Source organism: Sminthopsis crassicaudata, chromosome 3, assembly GCF_048593235.1.
Source record: "Sminthopsis crassicaudata isolate SCR6 chromosome 3, ASM4859323v1, whole genome shotgun sequence".
NCBI classification, from domain to species: Eukaryota; Metazoa; Chordata; class Mammalia; order Dasyuromorphia; family Dasyuridae; genus Sminthopsis; species Sminthopsis crassicaudata.
The window spans coordinates 231,246,380-231,260,601 of record NC_133619.1 but is presented as its reverse complement, the minus strand read 5'-3'; the positions used below and the strand labels follow the sequence as shown (position 1 = coordinate 231,260,601).

At 33.7% G+C, this 14,222-nt stretch overlaps 1 pseudogene; it reads left to right on the top strand.

The window, feature by feature from the left end:
- Window positions 1–11,899: 11,899 nt before the first annotated feature.
- On the top strand, window positions 11,900–12,850 carry LOC141561098 (succinate dehydrogenase [ubiquinone] cytochrome b small subunit, mitochondrial pseudogene; annotated as a pseudogene).
- Window positions 12,851–14,222: the final 1,372 nt, after the last annotated feature.

The following is a 14,222-nucleotide window of genomic DNA, read 5'->3' as shown; positions in this document are numbered from 1 at the left end:
CTTCTGATTTTATGATATCTGAGCAGTTCTCTTTGATGATTTCCTGAAAAAATAGTATCTATCTAGGCTCTTTTTTTCATCATGTATTTCAGGAAGTCCAATAATCCTTAGATTGTCTCTCTTAGATCTGTTTTCCAGATTGGTTATTTTCCCAATTAGGTATTTTCTATTTTTTTTTTTTTTTTTTGTATTTATCCAATTGAATTTTAAAATGAGTTGTTTTGTTCTATGTGTTTTTTTTCCATTTCACAAATTCTGTTTTTAAGGAGTTATTTTCTTTTTATGTTTCACAAATTCTGTTTTCCTAGGTGTTGTTTTCTTTTTCTATTTTATCAAATCTATCTTTTAATGAATAATATGCCTTTTTTCAAACCCTCTTGCAGAATCTTCCTTTCCTTTCCCCATTTTTCTTCTATATCTCTTTTAAAATCCTTTTTTGTTTCTTCTAGGAGAGCCTTATGTGATGAGGACCAGGTTATATCACCTTTTGTGCTTTCATCTGGAGATAATCGGCCTTTAGTCTCCTCAGTGTTTGAAATCTGTTCTTCTCTTTCACCATAAAATCTGTCTATCACCAGAGTCCTTTTTCCCTTTTTACTCTTAATTAAAAAAAATTAGTTAAGGTATGCTTTTTGGGCAGGGGAGATTTTCCAAGCTTTCTCTACAAGCAACAGCTTCCCCTATAAGCGGCCATTACTCTGGGTGCTAGTTGGGTGTGGCCAGGTCCCATGAGATTCTGGACTTTTGGGGTTCACTATTGACCTTTTGAGTTTATGTTGCGTGCTTTATAACTCTCTGCTGATGTATTAGCTTGCAATTAGAGCAGATTGGCCAGCACTGCTGTAGATTCCTCCTCATAGATTCTCCACTATGTAGAGTCCACATGGCCAGCTGAGTTTACACTGCCCATGGAGTTTGCACTGCTCTGGGATTTTGTGCTGTCTTTGCTGGCATTTGTGCTTAGCTGCTTATGCTTGGTTTCCTCCCTTCGGTTTCCAACTGAAACAGACATTTTCTGGAGATCTTCGAAATTATCTTGTGCTGATAATTTGTTGCACTCTCAAGATTTGTGGGTTCGGCTGGTCCAGAGCTAATTCAGGGACTGAATTTACTAATTAGTTTGAGAATTGTAGGAAAAGGTCAGAAAGAAATGTGTGTTTTCTCCCCCACCTTGCCCCTGTACCCAGAAGTCCATAAGCATAATTTTTAAAGAAGTTTTTACATTGCTTTTTGGGTTCCTAATGCAAATTCTTAAAGCTAGTCCAAAAAGAGAAATTGTTACTGCTTCATAAGTTATATAACCATACTAATGATTTATTAATTAGCTACTTAATAGCTGAGCATCAATCTAAACAAATAACATTTTCTCACTGCGAAATCTACCCCCACACTCCTGCAAAATCTCCCCATGATTAAGAGGCTTTGTGCATCATCTGTTATTCTTCATTAAATCTTGTCATGTTGAAGACAATACCAATAAAATTAGATGCAGCCATTAATAACACTGCATACCTGTAATGCTTGCTCCTGGGGAGATTGGTTCCGGATAGATTACTTGAATTCAGAAGTTCTAAACTATAGTAAGTTTAGTTAATCAGATGTCTGCCATGAGTGTAACACTAATATCAAGAAGCCACCATGCTGCCTAAGCAGGGGCAAACATGCCTAGGTATGAATCAAGGGAATGTCTTGAGCCATCAAGTTTTGAGTTAGCAGGTGTGGTTGCTGTATTTTTATTCTGGATAAGATAGGGAAGTCTAACCTATAAGCAGATAAACAAAAGAATGAATGGATGGATATGAATGAATGGCTAAACAGATTAATAGGCAAATGAATGAATAAATCAATAGGTAAATCAGTATGCATAACTCCTTGACCATAATACATATGCTCAGACATATCATAAATCATTTTCATATTATGAACAGATTTGATAAAATATGAATGTTCTTATTGGATTATAGAAAAATATTTTTTCTCTTTCATAGGATAAACCTAGGAAAGACAGCATCTCAGCTATATCCTTTCAATGTTTAGTAGGTATAGTCAAAGCAAAATCAAAGATGGTATCTTGTAGAGACACTGAATTGACACATTTCAAAGAAGAAAGCATAGATTTGTTTTATTTAAATTGTGTCTTGTCACAAAAAGTCTGCCAAAGAATTCAGCAGAGTAATGTAGTTATATATTGTCTCTATGTCAAAGAGCATATTAAAATTTGTCTGAGCACTTGTACAAAAGGGCAAATTCCATTGATTAATTATATGTATATAAATTCAGTCAGCACATGAATATTCAGCTCTCTGACACATAAATCTCTCTTTTGTTACTTAAAAGAATGTTTGCTTTTGCTCTACTGTGTCGATATAAATTTCCTATTTGAATAATTACTAGTAAAGTGGTTTTGTTGTGTAAGAGGTATTTTCTAAAAGAAATCATTTAGGCCATTATAGTAATGCTATTTATGCAGCTCTTATTGAGGAACTAGTCTAATAACTTTCTAAAAATGCTGATATGTAACTAGAGTGCAATTTCTAATTACTTAGGAACACTCAAGATTCTATAAGCTTGAAACTGAAAAGACATATTACTAAAGTGTTTGTTGTAGAATTTTTACTTTATAATTGACAAGGGTGGCACAATTTCCCATTATCCATATATTTACATTTAATCCTTTCCTGAATTTCAGCCTTATCATCCTTATTCTGCAAAATATATATGTAAAAACAACAAAAAACAACAAAACGACAACAACAACAACAAAAAAACCTAGCTATTACAAAATATCGCTGGAGGATATATATTTCCTAAAGATAGAATACTTGCTTTGAAAAGTATGTATTTGCAGCAAAATTTAAACTTCTCACAACAATTTGCACAAGTTTTATTTTTATTGTTAGATTTGCATTAATGCTCTTATAATGTTAGACCACAATTATATGTAATAGAAGCACTGAATCTCAGAATCAGAAGAAATAATTTAGTTCAACTTGTACATGGCTAAGAATCTTTATTGCAATATTAATGAGTGATCATTTAGCTTATAGTTGAATAGTTTCCGAAAAGCAGAAAAAACTTTAAGGCAGGCCATTCCCCTTGGGGATAATTTCCATTAGTAGTCTCTCCACCCCATAACAGATTATTTATTTTACTTCTTGTTTGTCATTGTGATTTTTGAGTTCATATAGAAGTTGCCTTATTACATTTGACTATACTTTTAACACTTAAAATAATTATTGGGTACTCCTATAAATCTTTTATTCTTTAGGTCAAACATTCCTCATTCTTTGAACAACTAGATTCTCATAAAGAATGATTCTGAGACTCATCAGCAACTTGGTCACTTTCACTATATGCTTTTCAGCTCATTATTGCCCTTCCAAATTTATGACACTCAGATATGAATAAAACACTTCATATGTGGTCTGATGACAGCAAAGAACAACTTACCCCGTTCTAGAAACTTATTTTCCTGCAGTAAAATAATTACTTTTAGGCATTCTCTTTGATACACAAAGAATGTTTTTAGTTTGTTTGTTTGTTTTTAACCACATATTGTTCATCCACTACTATGAAGCATTACAATTCCTATAATTTGTATTTCACAATGATTGTTAATTATATTGTCAAATAATATTTACTATTAATTTATATCTATTCCAAAGAGTAGAGGTTTCTAGTTTGTATAGAGTTTAGAGTGCTTGATCTAGAGTCAAGAAGATCTGAGTTATATAACATCAAACACATAATAGCTGTATGATCCTGGCTACCTGACTTAATCTCTTTTTGCTTTAGTTTCCTCATTTGTGATGTGGGAATAATAATACTTTTACTCTCAGAGTTATTGTGAAGATAAAATAAGATAATATTTGTAAAGGTCTTTGGAAATCTTAAAGTGCTACATAAGTTCTATTATTATTGTTACTATCATCACCATCATCAATATCATCATCATCATCATGAATTTAGAACTGGAAGTATCCTTATTAGTCATCTTCTCCAACTCTTTCATTTCACAATGAAAGAAAATGTAGCCCAAAATATGAAATTACTTCCTTAACATAATAATATTAATGATACAGGTAGGATCGGTCAATGATGGAAGACAGATTTGAACTCTTATCAAATTCAGTGTGCTTTTCACTGTACCATACATTTTATCTTATCATTCAAGAAATAGCATATCTAGCAGCAGGGGCTATATTTTCTTTTGTGACTCTGAGAACCAAAGCAAAGCTGGATGCCTAGTATATAGATACTCAATAGATACTTATTGATGACATAATGGTTAGTGTGGATTTTAGTTCTTTAATTCAAGTGAACTTAATTTAGATCAGGCACTTAAGACTTGGTTTAAAAAAATCTATTTTCATGGTCCCTGTATTAGTGCTTGTAATCCTTTCTAGCATGACAGTGATGCTATTTTTAGACAGTCTAAAGCTGAATGACAGGAGGGGGATCCTATTACTAGGAAATGAAAGCTAATTAAACAAGGTGTCCTGTAGTGAGTAAAGGGAATTCATTCCATTGCCAGCTTTGGATGATCTCATAAATTGTTATTCTGCTAGGCAATTTCACCATAATCTGCTACAGAAGGTTGAATTATATCCTTGCAAATCAGACAACCTGCCTACTGTCATAAAAAATACAAGGTATATGTATTTTGGCTGCCTTGGGAAGCAAAGGGCAGATACCCATGATTTTCTGACAGTTGTGGGCATCAGGATGAGCAACAGATCCCTGAGGTACAATTGATTTTATTTTTAAAAGCATATGGGAATAAAAGACAACAGAGCATGGTTGACTGCAAAGATTTGGGCAAACACATGGCTAGAGACAGAAAGTAATGTGACAGAAAAATCTGCCACATTCACTTCAGAATGAAAAGGACTTAATTTGAGAGTCAGAAGTCCCAGTGGTCTATGAAGAAATGAGGGAAAATGGCTTAGCATCTATTAACATTTACAACTATGTGCAGATAATGTCATATACTATAGAAAGGTGGCATCTTAACAATCTTTAGAGGATTCAATAGCATCATGTATCATAAGAATAAAACCTTCCTGCACCCCAGAATATCCATTGCTGACTCCCGACAAATTATTATATACTCCCTTAGGGCTAAACACTGACCCCTAGCATCTTCACTATCATGGATAGAAGTCACTCAGAGCTCCTATTCCACTTGGATTCTCTGTATACTCCACTGCCATTCTCAATAATTATGGTCTGAGCCCACTGATACATTGTTGGTGGAGTTGTGAAAGAATCCAACCATTCTGGAGAGCAATCTGGAATTATGCCCCCAAAATTATCAAACTGTGCATACCCTTTGATCCAGCAGTGCTACTACTGAGCTTATATCCCAAAGAAATATTAAAAAAGGGAAAGGGACCTGTATGTGCCAAAATGTTTATGGCAGCCCTTTTTGTAGTAGCCAGAAACTGGAAACTGAATGGATGTCCATCAATTGGAGAAGGGCTGAATAAATTGTGGTATATGAATGTTATGGAATATTATTGTTCTGTAAGAAATGACCAGCAGGATGGATACAGAGAGGTGTGGAGAGACTTACATGAACTGATGTTGAGTGAAATGAGCAGAACCAGGAGATCATTATACACTTCAACAATACTATATGAGGATATATTCTGATGGAAGTGGATATCTTTAACAAAGAGAAGATCTAATTCAAAATCCAGTTGATCAATGATGGACAGAATTAGCTATACCTAGAGAAGGAACACTGGGAAATGAGTGTAAACTGTTTGCATTTTTGTTTTTCTTCCCAGGTTATTTTTACCTTCTGAATCCAATTCTTCCTGTACAACAAAAAAATTTGGTTCTACACACATATATTGTATCTAGGATATACTATAACATATTTAACATGTATGGGAATGCCTGCTATCTAGGAGAGTGGGTGGAGGGAAGGAGGGGAAAATCGGAACAGAAGGGAGTGGAAGGGATAATGGTGTAAAATTTTACCCATGCATATGTACTGTCAAAAATGTTATTATTATAAAATTAATTAAAAACATAAATTATATAAAAAAATTATGGTGTGAGCTGAGTTCTTCCTTGTTTTCTCATCTCCCACAACAGAAGATTCCATATACCATTTAGATGAATAATGAGTCTCCAACAAAATAATCCTTCTGGTAAAAAAAAAAAGTGCTAATAATCAAATTTTACTATCTCTCCTATTTCTAAAGCCCTGGGTTATCTGAATTGCCATTTAATCCTGCAGATGAATTCTAAATATATGAATCCTCATATTTCTTCTGTTAGAAGCAGTTATTTTGGCCAGTGCAGACAATGCTGAACTTGGAATCAGGAAAACCAAATTTCATTGTGGTCAACCTCAATTTCCTCATGTATAAAATGGATAAAACAATACTTATTTGGAGATTAAAAGATATAACACATATAATGCAGAAAAAATAATTTATAGCAATGAAGCATAGTGAGCCCCATGTGTAGAGAAACACCCATGTATGATGAAAGGGCTATCATGATGTAGCTCAAGGGAGGCAGAACAGGCTCTTTTCTCTTTTCCTTTCTCCAAATGGAGACTTTCATTCCTCCCAGGAGAAGAACCAGGTAGTTGGGACAAGAGCGCATCTGCATCATTTTGCTCTTGTCACAGAGATGTGATATCAGGCTAAAAATATATTTATCAATTCCTTTAAATTTTATTATGATCTTATTTGAACTAACTTGTTTACTTTTTCATTTTGGTATAAAGATACCCTGAGCTTTGTATTCAAGACTTGACTCCTAAATCTATTCTATGATAAACACATATAAAGAATAGCAAAAAATCGATTTATCCAAATCATAGCAAAAAAGAAATCATATTAATTTATTAATCTTCTCTTTCTCTATTTTATGCAAGTAAGCATCTGGAGATATAAATTTTCCCCTTATTATTGCTTTGGCTGCATCCCACAAATTTTGTTATGTTGTCTCATTATTGTCATTTTCTTGGATGAAATTATTGATTGTGTTTATGATTTGCTGTTTCACCCATTCTTTCTTTAGCATGAGATTATTTAGTTTCCAATTTCTTTTTAGCCTATTTTCCCTGGACTTTTATTGAATGTAATTTTTATTGCATTGTGATCTGAAAAAATGCATTTACTACTTCTGCCTCTCTGAATTTGATTTTGAGGTCTTTGTGTCCTAATATGTGGTCAATTTTTGTATAGAACTGCCGAGAAGAAAGTGACTCCTTTCTGTCTTCATTCAATTTTCTCCAAAGATCTATCATACCTAGCTTTTCTAGTATTTTATTTACCTTTTTAAGTTCTTTCTTATTTATTTTCTGGTTTGATTTATCTAATTCTGAGAGAGCAAGGTTAAGATCTCCCATTATTATAGTTTTGCTGCCTATTTCTTCTTTCAATTCTTTTAACTTCTCCTTTAGGTATTTCCATGCCATACTACTTGGTTCATATATATTTGGTATTGATATTGTTTCATTATATATGGTACCCTTTAGCAAGATATACTTTCCTTTATTATCTCTTTTAATTAGATCAATTTTTTGCTCTTGCTTGATCTGAAATCAGAATCGCTACCCCTGCTTTTTTTTTTTTTATTTACTTCAGCTGAAGCATAATAGATTCTGCTCCAATCTTTTTGAGCTAAATCCAATGAGATTAAGGTTCATGTAATGCTTATTCCCCTCCCTTCCTTCCCTCAATTTGTAATGGGTATTTTTTTTTTTTTTTTGGTCTCTATATATGATGAAATTTATTCTATTTTACCTCCTCTTCCCTCTACTTCCAGTACAATTCATTTTCCTCCCATCCCTTCTTTTTCACATCATCACTTATACCCTCTAAGCATATCCCTAGTAAAAATACAATTCTCAAGAGTTAAATATGTCATCTTCCCATATAGATATGTAAACATTCTAATCTTAAAAAAAACAGTTTCTTCTTCCCTTTTTACCTTTTTATGCTTGAGTTCTGTATTTGAAGATCAAATTTTCTGTTCAGTTCTGTTCAGTTCTGGTCTTTTCATCAAAAATAAAACAAAATCCCCTATTTCATTGAATATCTATCTTTTCCTCTGAAAGATAATGGTTAATTTTGTTGGATAGTTGATTCTTGGTTGCAATTCAAGTTCTTTTGCCCTCTGGAATATCCTATTCCAGGCCCTTCAATTATTATTTTATTTTAATAGTTTTTATTTACCAGATATTTGCATGGGTAATTTTACAACATTGACAATTGCCAAACCATTTGTTCCAATTTTCCCCCTCCTCCCCCCCAGATGGCAGGTCAACCAATACATGTTAAATATGTTAGAGTATAAATTAAATACAATCTATGTATACATGACCAAACAGTTGCTTTGCTGAACAAAAAGAATCGGACTTTGAAATAGTGTACATTTAGCCTGTGAAGGAAATCCAAAATGCAGGTGGACAAAATTAGAGTGATTGGAAATTCTATGTAGTGATTCATAGTCATCTCCCAGAGTTCTTTCGCTGAGTATAGCTGATTCAGTTCATTACTGCTCTATTGGAACTGATTTGGTTCATCTCATTGTTGGAGAGGGCCACATCAATCAGAATTGATCATCATACAGTATTGTTGTTGAAGTATATAATGATCTCCTGGTCCTGCTCATTTCACTCAGCATCAGTTCATCTAAGTCTGTCCAGGACTTTCTGAAATCATCCTGTTGGTTATTTCTTATAGAACAATAATATTCCATAACATTCATATACCATAATTTACCCAACCATTCTCCAACTGATGAGCATCCACGTAGTTTCCAGTTTCTGGCCACTACAAAGAGGGCTGCTACAAACATTCTTGCACATACAGGTCCCTTTCACTTCTTTAAGATCTCTTTGGGATACAAACCCAGTAGCAACACTTCTGGATCAAAGGGTATGAACAGTTTGATAACTTTTAGAGCATAGTTCCAAATTGCTCTCCAGAATGGCTGGATGTATTCGCAGTTCCACCAACAATGTATCAGTGTCCCTGCTTTCCCACATCCTCTCCGACATTCATCATTATTTGTTCTTGTCATCTTAGCCAATCTGACAAGTATGTAGTGGTATCTCAGAGTTGTCTTAATTTGCATTTCTCCGATTATTAATGCTTTGGAGCATCTTTTCATATGACTAGAAATAGTTCCACTTTTTTTTATCCAAGAATTGTCTGTTCATATCCTTTGATCATTTATCAATTGGAGATTGGCTTTATTTCTTATATATTAGAGTCAATTTTCTATATGTTTTGGAAATGAGGCCTTTATCTGAACCTTTGACTATAAAAATGTTTTCCCAGTTTATTGTTTCCCTTCTAATCTTATCTGCATTGATTTTGTTTGTACAAAAACTTTTCAATTTGATATAATCAAAGCTTTCTATTTTGTATCAATAATGATGTCTAGTTCTTCTTTGGTCATGAATTCATTCCTCTTCCACAGCTTAGAGAGGTAAACTATTCTATGTTCCTCTAATTTATTTATCTCATTCTTTATTCCTAGGTCATGTACCCATTTTGATCTGACCTTGATGTATGGTGTTAAGTGTGGATTAATCAGGCCTTTCAATTCTTAATGTGGAAGCTGCTAAATTCTCTGTAATCTTGATTGTGGCTCTTTGAGATTTCAATTGTTTCTTTCTGGCTTCTTGCAGTATTTTTTTCCTTGATCTAGTAATTCTGGAATTTAGCTATAATATTCCTTGGAATTTTCACTTTGGAGTCTCTTGCAGGAAGTGATTGATGGAGTCTTTTAATGACTAATTTATCCTCTGCCTCTAGAATATCACAGCAATTTTCCTTGGTGATTTCATGAAAGAAGCTGTTTAGACTCTTTTTTTTTTATTCATTTTGGTTTTCAGGTAGTCCAGTAATTCTTAGATTGTCTTTCTTGGATCTTTTTTCCAGTTCAGTTATTTTTCCTATGAAGTATTTAACATTTTCTTCTATTTTTTCTATCTTTTTGTTTTTATTTAACTCATTCTTGATGTCCCATTGAGTCATTTGCTTCCATTTGTCAATTCTAATTTGTAATGAATTATTTTTTTTCAATTGGCTTTTTTATCTCCTTTGCATTTTGCCATTTGAACTTTTTTACATGGATCATTTTGTTTATTGGGATTTTTTTTGCCATTTCAGAAATTTTTAGTAAATCATATCTATGTAATATTTCAATTTAGGAAAATATTAAGGATTTCACTTACATTAGTGTTTTTTCTGTGGAATTTTTCTTAGTATCTTGATTGGTAGGTATATACCATGATATCTTTTGTCTAAGTCCAATTTCAGCCAAACTTTGTTTCATGTTCCAGTCATATTTTAAAAACTGTTATTTTGTTTTTATGTGCATATATTTTTCCCTTCAAGTTCTGGAATTAAAATGAAATTAATTTCATTATTCCTGGAAATGATATGTCATTCTTTTCCTCTCTCCCTCCTTCCCTCCCTTTCTCCCTCTATCCCTCTCTCTCTCTCTCTCCTCTCTCTCTCTCTCTCTCTCTCTCTCTCTCTCTCTCTCTTTCTCTCTCTCTCTCTCTCTCTCTCTCTCTCTCTCTCTCTCTCTCTCTCTCTCTCTCTCTCTCTTTCATTGTATGAATTAAACCAACAGACTTTGGTAGCTACTTTGTATTTGAAGGAGTGCTGAATTTGGAGTCAGAAAGATCAGAATTTTAAACCTGTCTCAGAAACTTACTGGCTGTGTCACAATAATTTCCTTTACACTCACTTTCCTCATTTGTAAAATGAGAATAATACTAGAATCTGCCTTATAAGATTGATGTGGGGATTAAAAGTGAAAATGCATGAGGAATATTCTGTAAGCTTTATAGGAGTATATGAATACTATCTGAATTTAAATTGAATAATTTCAAATTATTATTTGAATAAAATGATTCAAAAAAGCTGGTACTGCTTTGACCAGAAAAAGCAATTAATTATTCTGTGATATTGGACAGATAGTATGAATTATGAGCTATGACTGTTGCCTATGTACATACATCCATAAAGACATCCAACACTACCATGGTAATTCTGGTTTGAGAAAACCATTAAAGAACTACAGAAAGAAAGTGAAGATAACTTCGATACTTAGCTAATATATGAAGAAGAAAATGTAAAAAAAAAACCCCACAGCATTAAATTCAATTGAAGGTAAAGAAAAAAAAATCAGTAATTAGAACTGAAAGCCAAAAAAAAAAGTTATGGCAATATAAAAAGCCAAGACAATAGAAAAGGGAAAAAAGATAGCTAATTCAGCAACAACTGAAAGAAATACCATATAAGAGACATGGGGAGCAAAAGAGAGCAAAGAAAGAGGAAGAAGATGTGAAATACTTCTGTTTGCTTACATGGACAAAAAAATGTTATATCATCATCATCATCATCATCATGGGAAGAAGCTAACATTTATGTAGAGCTTACTATGTACTCAGTGATGTGCAATAATTTTACAATTGCTATTTTATTTGCTCCTCACAACAATCTTGAGAGGTAGGCATTATTATTATCTGCATTTTACAGATGAGGAAACTGAGACAAACAGAGATCAAGTGATTTGGCCAGGGTCACATAGCTAGTAAACATCTGAGATTGAATTTGATCTCAAGCTTTTCTGATTCCATTTCCATATTATATTCATTCTACCAACTACATGTACTGTAGCTGAATATGGATCAAATATTAAAGAGAAATTATGTGTATCATTGATGTAATAAATAATGGATGTGTTACAGCAAGATACTGAAACTCTAGCTTCTCTGTAAAATTCAAAAATGGTGGGCCTGAGTACGATTGTTCATTATTTGTCTTAAAAATTAAGACTACAGAGATTTATTAACAAATCATTTTTTTGCTTCATCTCAGATGTAAGTTAGATCTGAGATTTTTGGCTTCTGATAGACATGGCGCTGGCGGCTGCTGTAGCCTTAGGACGCCTGAACCTTAGTTGCGCCTGGGGGAGCCGAGCTCTGCTCCTGGGTCCGCGCTTGCTCAGACCCGCCTACGTCTCAGCCTCTCTGCGGGACCGACCTGGCCCCGGAGGACGGCACCTCCACCTGTCTGCCAGCCACTCCTCTAACTCTAAGGCTGCATCTCTGCACTGGACTAGTGAGAGAGCTGTCAGTGTCTTGCTATTGGGGCTGCTCCCAGCAGCCTATCTGTTCCCAAGCTCTGCGGTGCACTACTCACTGGCTGCAGTCCTCACCCTCCATAGTCACTGGGGTCTTGGACAGCTTATTACTGACTATGTTCATGGAGACAAGTTGGTGAAAGGAGCCAATGCAGGTCTCTTGATGCTCTCAGCCGTGACCTTTGCAGGACTCTGCTATTTCAACTATCATGATGTGGGCATCTGCAGAGCTGTTGCCATGCTGTGGAGCCTCTGACCTCCCTGGGAAAAGAAATGATAGAACACCCATTGCCTCTGCTCTATCACATTAATCAATGAAAATTCGAGGAAAGTAGCAATGAAGTCAACTGATGAGACCTCCCCTGTTCTTCAGTCAGGTATAGGTATTTCAACAATTGGGTCTCTATGAGGAATATAATCCAAGAAGGATTAGATGAAGGAAATTGTGAGATTGGTTTGTGATCCAAGTTCTGATGAGTCACTAAGTTGTCTCAGGATCTCACTAGGTTTATATCTTGCTTAAACCCTTGTAAGCTGCCACATTTCAATTTAATGCTCTCTTAAGAATTCAGTTACTCATCATCCTGTTGTGACTAGATTTGTCCAGCAGCCTTGTCCCTCTTATAATATGTCTTGTTCTTGGGAATCTTGGGTAAAAGAAGACATTTTGTTAATTCATATAATAAAAAATTTGCTAGAAAGAAAAAAAAAAGATCTGAGATTTTTAAAATTAAAAATAATAATAACTTTTTATTTCTCAAAATATATGCAAAGATGGTTTTAAACATTCTCCCTTGTGAAACCTTGTGTTCCAATTTTTTTTTCTTCTTCTCTACATCACTCCTGCCTTGGACAGTAAATAATCCAATATAGGTTAAACATAAGCAATTCTTTTAAACATATTTCCATATTTATCACACTGCACAAGAAAAATCTTGACTTTTTAAACAGAAAACACCAAATTCTTTTTTCCTTCTAAATATGATAACATTAGTGACCTCTCATCCCCAACCTAGATAATTATATGCAGAAACCCTTTCCAGAAAACAGCTTGTGTCATGCAATAAATGTATAAACATTTAAATGTAAATAATATATTGCCTAAAGAAAAAAAAGGGAATAACAAAAAAGCCCCAGTGATATGAAGAACAAATTGATAATTATTGAAAACAAAAGTTACCTGAAAGTGCTGTAACATTTACATTTCCTTTAATGATCATTTGCCTTTAATTTAGTTTAATACAACGTCAGGCAAGGCAAATGCACAAAATAGACTGGAGTATAGTGAGAATAATGGTGTAGTTGATGTCCCAATGGAATTATCTGTCTGAAACTTGCCCATAATTCAATAACATCAAGAACAATTGAAATAAAACATGGCATCTTATCCCCAAATCCATTATCATTATTGTTGAATATAATTGAGTATGATAGCAAAACATCATGTTAATTACTTGATGTACTTGGATGATACTCTTATGTAGCTCCACTGAAAAGAACATTAAACAGCTACGTCACCCTGAAACTTTCTTCAATGATATAAAAATGTCATTTGAACTTGATAAGTATAAAATTTTTAATATGCATTGAGGAAAACTTGACTGGAGTCTTTGAGCTTAAATCTGGAGGCCAAATTGAACCAACAGATGGAGGGAATGCTAACAAATATCTTGATCGTCTCTAAATAAGATACATTGAGCTTAATTCTGTTAAGAAAAAAAAATGTTGATGCAGCTTATGTTGAGACTTACTGGCACCAAGAAGTGGGAACTTGAAGGGAAGAACAATTTAAATTTTAATTAAAAAGCAACTAAAGCCTGTATAACAAGAGGCTTAGTTTATTCTTTTGACATAGTAAAATTGATTCTAATGAATCTAAAAGATGTCTAAATGAAAACCTCTACAATGTTAATGAAATACAGGACTTATCACTCCAAGGCAGCTATAGAAAGATAGACATTTCTGCATGAACAAAGAGGAAAATAATTTATAGATATTCATAATACTGGATAAAAATTTAAAAATTTCACTAACACCATGAGAACAAATAAACTCCTCTTCATAAAATAAAAATATATCACTGG